Here is a 10,025-nt window from a genome sequence, read left to right on the forward strand (position 1 = left end):
AAAGAAAAAAGCATTCATAAAAGAGAAGGAGTGAGAGAGCAAAGGTCACCAAAACAGTGGATTAAAGCTCTTAGATTAGATGACAAGTGGTGATCTCAGCAGCACAGAGTGCAGTTCCCCTGGTCTGTGTGTGTGAAAGAGAGAGAGAGATTATCACCACCGGCAGAATGTGCATTAGAGATTGCTTCTTGTTGTCTTTGTGTATGCGTGTGTATCTGTGTAGCAGTGTTGTGAGTGGATTGTTAATCCTAATCCACTCATGAGTGTGCACGCTGAGGACTGACAGGCCATTAGTGCCTGCAGCGTGCATGTGTTCAGTGTGTGACTGCATTTAGGTATACAGTATTGGCACATGTCCACATTATCCTGCTCGTGGATGTGCACGTTTGAGTGTGTGCCTGTGACCGCGAGAGTGTAATCTGAGAGTGGATGGAGGGGTTAGAGAGCCATTAGGCAGTGCATTAGTCCCGACTGCAGACAGACTGGGGAAAGGGACTGAGGAGAGGGCTGACATGTGTGCGTGCGCGTGTGTAAAGGAAAGACGATGGTTTGAGGATTTCAGGGCGAAAGGGACAATGGGGGTGAGGATTTAGCAGCGAGGGCGAGTGGGATTGAGTGCATTAAAGAGTCCGTGTGTGTGCCAGTGTGTGGTGAAGGGATTGAGGGGAACTGACCCATAAAAGGCAGACAGACACACCCTGAGCGGGAGTTGGATTCCCCACCATCCGCTTTTTGTGTTATTTAAAATATATATCAAACAAAAAATATAGAAATTGAATCTGACTCAGCTGCCCAAAGGTGCTTCCTGTGTTGTGTTGTGATCAAGGCTCCTTTACATTTGATTTACCAAATGTTTCTCTATATGCATCTCTCAGAAAATCCTCTGTCCTTCAGTACTTAAAGCTAGAGTGGCCACCAGGAGCAGACTCCTCTGGTTGTAAAGGAGTCTACTGGAACTCAGGTAGCCTGAGTCTGTGACCTCACTAAACACTTTTGTAATGGGTTAACAATATTATCACAATTATGTAATTAAAGTCGCCATTGGATACACAAAGGAGGATAAAACAGAGTATGCTTTAGCTACCTGACAAGAGTAGTTGCTAATGTAAGACTTCACAAACCGTGCGTGTTGTCTGAGGAATAGTTTTCCAGTTCAACTCCAAAATGCATCTCAGTGATGATCGTTATGATGCAGTTTAACTGTCATGTCTCAGTGTTCACGGTGCTCAAACACTAAGTAACAGTTTTTGGTTGTTATGTCAGACAGCAGGGTTGTGACTGTCAAAGAAGAAGCTTCATGTAGAGCCCAGACTTCAGCTTAACTTGGGAAAACACCAGCAAATAGAAAAAACGCTGCAAAAGCACACAAAACGCAGCAGAAGTTGAATAAAAAACAACAGAAATAGAAATGATGACGTAAACGTTAGTAAATATACCACACTAGCTTTCAGTAGTTTCCAGTGGTGCATGCTGGAGCAACTGGAGTAAATGTGGAAACCACCAGAACTCCCAACAAGGCGAAGAAGTCAAAGAGTAACTGTAACCTTTTACTACTTTAATTGAACAAGAGTATGTTTTATTGCTTATAAAGTGTATTCTTTCCTCTTTCAGGCACATGTTAAACAGAATAACTTTCTTGGAGAGTTTATTTTCTAAAGAATGTGAAATAGTTGCACACAGTTCTGGCTTTAGGTTCGTGTTTCCACAGAACTCTGCTCTAGGAAAAAGTCACCACAGACAGAAATAGGCAGACAGGAAGAAAGTTGAGAGTCCTCCTATATTATCCTGTTTTTCTATTATTCATGAAGTGAAGAAGCAGTGGAGAGGAAGGGGGAGAAGAAATGACTTTATCTTTCTTTCCATTTGCTTGTAGCCTTCTATATGACTACGTGAATCCGATGTTCTGACCACAGTCCATCATTACTTTAAGAACTGAAGGTCAGTCAGTCCATAACATTGCTCAAACTTTGAATGTGTCCCCAAGTGCAGCAGCAAAAACCATCAAGTGCTACAATGAAACTGGTTCGCATGAGGACCGCCCAGGAAAGGAAGTCCAAGAGTCGCCTCTGCTGCTGAGGATAAACTCATCCAAGCCACCAGCCACAGAGATCGCAAGTTAACAGCACCTTAGATCAGAGCCCAGATAGATGCCACACAGAGCTCCAGTAGCAGACACATCTCTACATGTTCAGAGGACAGTCCATGTGACCCATATGGTCAAATAGCTGCTAAGAAACCACGACTAATTTGTGCGATGCAGAAAAGGTGAACGGATGGTCTCTAGATGGTTCCCACCGTGCAACATGGAGGAGGGGGTGTGATGGTGTGGGGGGGCTTTGATGGTGACGCGGTTGGGGATTTGTTCAAAACTGAAGGCACGCTGAACCAGCATGGCTACCACAGCATCCTGCAGCGTCACGCCATCCCATCTGGGTTGTGTTTAGTTGGACCATCGTTTATTTTTCAACAGGACAATGACCCCAAACACACCTCCAGGCTGCGTAAGTGCTGTTTGACCAAAAAGGAGAGTGATGGAGTGCTAGCCAGATGACCTGGCCTCCACAGTCACCTGACCTAAAACCAATGGCGATGGTTTGGAATGACTGACGGCAAACGGGCTAACAAGTGCTCAGCATCTCTGGGAACGCTTTCAAGACTGCTGGAAAATCGTTTCAGGTCACTATATCGTGAAATTCATCGAGACAATGTCAAGAGTCTGCAAAGCAGTAATCCAAGCTAGGGGTGGCTGTTTTGAAGAATCTAACACATAAAGCATGTTTTGAGTTATTTCCCACTTTTGTGTTTACCACATAATTCCACATGTGTTCATTCATAGTTTTGAATCTACAACGTAAATTTTAGTTTCTCCAGCTTCTTGTGTTCCTTCTTCCTGATGTTGCTATCCCTCGGTACCACTACATCTTTCACTCCGAACACCTAGCTCTGTTTGTCTACCACCACTATGACCGGTTGGTTAGCCATCGCCAGTTTGCAGGTATCTGGAAGTCCCACAGGATCTTAGTTCGGTCAGTCTCCACCACCCTTGGGGGCATCTCCCATTTTGACCTCGGGACTTCCAGGCTGTACTCGGCACAGATGTTCCTGTACACTATGCCGGACACTTGGTAAAGGCGTTCCATGTATGCCCTGCCTGCTAGCATCTTGCACCCTGCTGTTATATCCTGGACTGTCTCAGGGGCATCTTTACACAGCCTGCACCTGGGGTCTTGCCTGGTGTGATAGACCCCCATGGATCTTGTACTTAGAACTCTTTCCCTGACATATTTAATGCCTCTGTGCTGTCTTCCAGTCCAGCTTTGTCCAGCTGCTGGTAGGATTTCTGGATGTCAGCACATACTTCATACATCTGAAACGCATCAACTTAAACATGAAATCAGACACAAGTTTGAACCTCGATTCAGATCGAACACGTGCTTATCTTTCTGAAAAAATGCAAGCGGACAGCAAGCACACATGCAAACAAAAACAAAAAATACACATAATCCACAAAGCTGACCCCCCACTAGCACACACGCGCTAGCATGTGTACACTTGACCTGGATAGAGACAACAGGGTGCCAATTCTCCCCCTTGACTGGGTCCATTAGAGGCCAAAGTGCAGCTGAGCCACATGCTGTACAGCCACAAAGAGACACACTGGATTACAGAAAGGCAGCCAGGCACACAATGGTGAGGGCAAGGTTGTGATGGGAAGCAGGGTGATGGAAACAGCAGGAGGGAGAGACGGGCAGAGGACTGGGATGATGGAAAAAAGGGATTAAATCTATTTTCATAAAGGTTCCTTTTTCGTAGTGTGAGCACATCAGCAGCGGGCTACTCTGTGAAACAGCCCCCTTTTTCCAATTGATTTGAATAATGCAACAAAGAGGCATATTAACAAACAGATTTTTAGATTAGGAGAGTACAGGGAAAGCTAAGAGCAGGAGTGTCTTTAGGGAACATGATGTGGAAGAGTGGATGCTTTTAGAAACAGAGCATGGAACACACAGCCGGTTCTTTCTCTTTCAGTCACATCCAAACACCCCCTTCTTCCCCCTCACTTCTTCTCTCTGCATCCCATTTATTTTTCCTTCTCGGTCGGTCATTTTTTAAGTCATGTAAAGCTGAGGTTTCTGATGTGATCTTCCATCCGAGGTGTGTGTCATGAATTAATGATGAGTGCTGAGTAAGGCCCTGTCTCTAAGTGCTGCTGGGGCTCACATCCTTACTCAAATTTGTGCGTGTGCATTTCGTAGTTTTGAATAAACTCCGCCTCTCGGCACGCAACCGCAGTCGGTTCAGCATTCACATATGAATATTAGCATGTAAACTGTTCAGTCGCAGAATCGAGACAGAATGTAAATCCATCAGCAGCCAAAGGAAAACAAATTCATGCGAAGGGATCGAGATGAATGTTTCAACCGCCAACAAAACAGCCTGAATATAGAAAGAGGACGTAGTCTCCCGATGTAAAAGGTCGATGCCAAAGTGCATTCATCCATGGGAAACTGATGGTTGGTTCCTTTGATTTGAAACTTTCTGGAAGAGTCTGTGAATTTAAATTCAGTTACATACAACATGTGTTCTGATGAGAATCAAACAGGAGGATAAAACAGAGTCTGCCTAGCTTGTGAATGACGAGTTGCTACTGTCAGTCAGATCCACCCTGAGGCCTCAATCACACTAGAGTAAAAGTAGCATGTGAATCTCTGTGCGACCAGGAAAAAATGGTGCTTGGCAATTGATTGCAATTAATATTTTTGCTGTTTGGGCCTCTTCCAACTTCCGCACGTAGTGAGGTTTAATCAGAATACCCTTCCCGTTCATTTAAATTACAGCAAAAACGTGCAAAACACCTTAAATGGATGCAAAATCACACTAACCAGAAGACAAGAGTTTGAGAGGTTAAAACAACCTTTTTTGCCATTTATTTTGCTTCTATTTGATTTTTATTCTACTTTTTCTGTTAAAAAAATGACGGCTTGGTTAAAATCTACAAGGAAATTCTCACTCATTCATTGCCTATATTACTGCAGTGGTTTTGTCTGCGCTATCATCATGCCTATTTCAGATGTTGTATGCATGTATGTTAAAAAAACAAAACAAAGCTGCTTCTAAAAGCGTTCTCAGAGGAAGCCCATAAATGATAATGGCTGATAAATGCAGTTCAGTGTAATGCACAGAACTGGTGAAGGAATCTGTGGGTCAGGTTAATGGGAAAGAGGAGTGGAGACTTTATTCATACAATCAGTGTCTCTTTGATTTTTCTACAGTAATTAAGGCAATTATATTTGTGTATAAATTATATTTGAGTGTCCCGGCTGTTTCTGTTTGGGATCTGCTTCAGTGCTCCTGATCACAACTGACTGTGGTCCATTTGAACCAGCGGACCCTCTCTAATGGAGCATCAGTAATCTGCTGGTCTAATCCCTGCACACATACAGATAAACGTGCAGTCCAACAGTGGCATACGCATTTACACAAAGAGCTGTAATCTAATCTAATCCAGACCCTCTTTACTGGCCTCCATCAAATATGTCACACCATTAATCACATCAGATTAATGAGAAATAAATGAAAGAGTGGAGACTTCCAGGATTAGAAACAGCCCATCAAAGGCCTAATGACAGATGTTTCCAGTGTGTGGAGGTGTGTACCTGTTCAGAAATTTACCAGGAGAAAGACAAAGACAGTTAAATGATGATACTAGATGTGCTAGGTGGTTTGGACATCTGAGTCTTCCCTAAAACACCCCCCTCAGGCACCAGTCATACTGGCCTAGAGACCAGTTGGCGATTCCCTGGCTACCATCACTTGTAGGTAAAAATGTATATTCCCCAACCGTCTGGTGAGTGTTAGCTGGATGTTCCAAAAAGGTCTGCAGTGCTGCACCAAAAACCTTTAGCTAAAGTGCTGGTACACACACTATTAAATCTTCAAATTGTCCATATTTTCTTATTTGAACCACAAAAGTAGGCGTTCAAAAGCATTTGAACAAAAAAATTTGAATAAAAACATTAAATTTTCAATTGAGGAGCACTAATAAAAGCAAACCAAGTGCTGAAAAGATCAGAGTTATCGAAATCATAGTGAATGTAGTACAGGGTGGGCCATTTATATGGATACACCGTAATAACATGGGAATGGTTGGTGATATATTAAAGTCCTGTTTGTGGCACATTAGTATATGTGAGGGGGCAAACTCCTCCAGATGGGCAGTGACCACGGTGGCCATTTAGAAGTCGGCCATCTTGGATACAACTTTTGTTTTTCCAATAGGAGGAGGGCCATGTGACACATCACACTTATTGGTAATGTCACAAGAAAAACAATGGTGTGCTTGGTTTCAGCGTATCCATACAAATGGCCCACCCTGTATAATCCTCTCTGCTCACATATTATCAGTGCGAGATATATCTGAGCTGCCCAGCTCTTTCGCTGACCTCCTGTCTTCTGCTTCTGGGAATCAATAGTGTCAAGAGAGGGAAAAAAAACTCTTTAAGGACTTTCTAGGACAGCGAGCCAATTTCCCAGTCATTTCACACCTCCTGTGAAAGTGGTCGACCACCTCTGCACCCAGTGTGCGCTCTGGCTCCAGCAGCACAGTAGTGGCAGGTACAGGAAATCTTCTCTTGTCCAATGGAAATAGATGTTTTTTATAAGCACTTTAAAGCGTGGCAGACTGTGACCCTGAGAGGTGAGGCGGACTAATTCCATCTAGCCAGCATCCTGATATTGCCGCTCCCTGAGTCGCATGTCTTAATGGAGACTGCAAAGTATGTCGGTTAAAGCGGGGGGAGAACATGATTTCGCAGAGAGAGTCATTTCAGAGAAAGATTTCCCAGTCCTGCTTTTGCATGTAGACCGTCAGCTGAAGCTTGGCTTGCTTGAGATTAGTATTAGCAGACCACATGTAACAATTTACATATCCAGACTGTGCATTGGGACGTGCTTACTGAAGTTGCACCCAAAAATCACTCATTTCGCTGCGTTTTGGGTGCAGTAATCTGCAGATTGCATTTTATTATTCGATTTGTTCGGATAACAATCATCAGCAGTGTAAACTGTTCTGTTCAGAGTCTTTAAAACAGAGTCCTGCGTCCTGACTCATGTTACAAGACATCCGCTGACAGATGGTGCCAGTTTACTCACATCTGCTGATTCAGCGCAAACTGGAATTTTAGATGGCAAGTTCAGGCACAACATGGCTAAAAGCAATTTGCTGGCGTTTGATGTGGTCATAGCAGGAACAAAGTACAGCCTGGGAGAAATGTCAGGTTTACTGTGCTGATAGCCACAAGTGAATGTCAGGTCTCACACAGGCCGGTTCTCTCTAATGTAAAAATCTCAAGAAGGTATACTGGTCACTGAAGTCTTACTTTAAAATTCTCAGGACAGACTATTTCGCTGAAAACATGTGGAGGGATTACGTCAGTGCATTATTTTTCCATTTAAAGGCGTAGATGATGATTATATATTTTTAAAAATCTACTGCTTTAGTGTTTTGTTGGTTTGAAGCTCAAGTTTCTGCAAGTGGAACTTTTGCAGCAATCGTTGCTTTGGAGCAGGATTTTGATACACAGTTTACTGCCTTCATATCTTAAACAGCGCAGCACCTTTAACTGACTAAACATGTCATCTCTTCAGTGTTCAGTCTGTTTAATTCAAACTCTGGTTCGTTTTCCTCCTTGGGGCAGTTTGTTTCTGCAGATGTCAACACAGTAATCAAAAGAGCTAAAGTGAGCTAGCGACTGCTGTTCTCCATGTTCACCAGCACTCTGCTTCGTTTGAAGTTCACTTGGATTTTTGTCTCTGAAAAGAAACCAAATAAAGGGAAAAGCTACATGTTTGCAGACTCAACAACTGATTCAGAAAGAGAGAAAGAGAAAAACACAAACTTTAATCGACATGATAATTCGGTGTTTTAGCTTGTTTCCACAAATATCAAGACACCCAGACTCCCCTACTGGGTCAAGTCTGACGGAAATCAAAAACAAGACATTGTCTGAGAACCCAAAGTCACAGGAAGATGCAAATACAGAACTGGGGTAGTCATTATGACACGGTAGATGACGTCACTCCCAATATGCTGTGATCCAGTTACCTTGGAATTCAGATGTTGGAATTCAGAAGTGAAAATCACCTGAGTTAGTGTGTTCCAGCTGTAAAATCTCAAAAACAAATACTTAGCAAGGTAGAGCCAGTCATGCATTGCTAGCAAGTCAGCATAATACTGGGAGGGGGGATAGGACCTGGTCAGTGCTGTGGAGCCGTATGGCTCATTTAGCGAGTCCCAAATTTACAGTGTACTACCATTTATGTTCACTCCTGCCGTCTTTTGTTGTTCACTGGGGGTTGGTAGAACTGCTCTGGCGTTTGAAAAACTGAGTTGAGTGGGTGTTGAAAATGAAAAACCCAATTGGGAAATTCTAACTTCCGACCTCATCTGGAATGCACCATACAAGAAGACAAGGGCTATAAACACACACAAGGTAATTACAGAGATAGGAAACACCAGAAGCACAGCTGCAACTAATCAAGAAAACTAGACAGGAAGTCTAGAAATATTACATACACGAGACAGACTACTAAAATGAAACGTAAAGGACCAAACAAGAGAACATCATTGATGTGCACTTGAGAATACACAGGGAACACCAGGGAGGCAGGGTAAACTGAAAGGAGTACAATATATACTCAACAGTAACTGAAAATAACAAGAAATGAAGACTTGACTATATACAAATGATCATACCCAATCAGATATGCTAAAGATGCAAGGAACAAAACATTCTCACAACTGAAAAGAAACATCAACTTGCAAAAACTTAAAACCCGGGGCCGTGACATGACATGTGTGGAGAGCATACAAGCTAGCCACCCACAGAAAACCAGCAAAGAAGAAACACTATCGCTGTAGGCGATTTTAGAAAAGCCTTTCAGGAACGAAGTGGTCAGCAGACCAAAACTGAGAGAAAGATCTCTGCGCAGCATTTTACAGGGGCTTGCAAAAGTATTGGGCCCCCTTGAACTTTCCCACATTTTGTCACATTACAGCCACAAACACGAAACAGTTTTATTGGAATTCCAGATGAAAGACCAACACAAAGTGGTGAACACGAGAGAAGTGGAACAAAAATCAGACATGATTCCAAACATTTTTTACAAATAAATAACTGCAAAGTGGGGTGTGTGTAATTATTCAGCCCCTGAGTCAATACTTTGTAGAACCAGCTTTTGCTGCAGTTCCAGCTGCCAGTCTTTTAGGGTCTGTCTCTACCAGCTTTGCACATCTACAGACTGAATCTTTGCCCATTCTTCTTTGAAACAGCTCCAGCTCAGTCAGATTAGATGGACAGCGTTTGTGAAGAGCAGTTTTCAGATCTTGCCACAGATTCTGGATTGGATTTAGATCTGGACTTTGACTGGGCCATTCTAACACATGGATATGTTTTGTTTTAAACCATCCCATTGTTGCCCTGGCTTTATGTTCAGGGTCGTTGTCCTGCTGGAAGGTGAACCTCCGCCCCAGTCTCAAGTCTTTTGCAGACTCCAAGAGGTTTTCTTCCAAGATTGCCCTGTATTTGGTTCCATCCATCTTCCCATCAACTCTGACCAGCTTCCCTGTCCCTGCTGAAGAGAAGCCCCCCCAGAGCATGATGCTGCCACCACCATATCTGACAGTGGGGATGGTGTGTTCAGAGTGATGTGCAGCGTTTTGCATTTTGGCCAAAAAGTTCCATGTTGGTCTCATCTGACCAGAGCAGCTTCTTCCACATGTTTGCTGTGTCCCCCACATGGCTTGTGGCAAACTGCAAACGGGACTTCTTCTGGTTTCTGTTAACAATGGCTTTCTTCTTGCCACTCTTCCATAAAGGCCAACTTTGTGCAGTGCATGACTAATAGTTGTCCTATGGACAGATTCCCCCACCTGAGCTGTAGATCTCTGCAGCTCGTCCAGAGTCACCATGGGCCTCTTGGCTGCATTTCTGATCAGCTGCTTGTTCGGCCTGTGAGTTTAGGTG

The sequence above is a fragment of the Aulonocara stuartgranti genome (genome assembly GCF_965226115.1).
Source record: "Aulonocara stuartgranti genome assembly, chromosome: 4".
NCBI lineage: Eukaryota > Metazoa > Chordata > Actinopteri > Cichliformes > Cichlidae > Aulonocara > Aulonocara stuartgranti.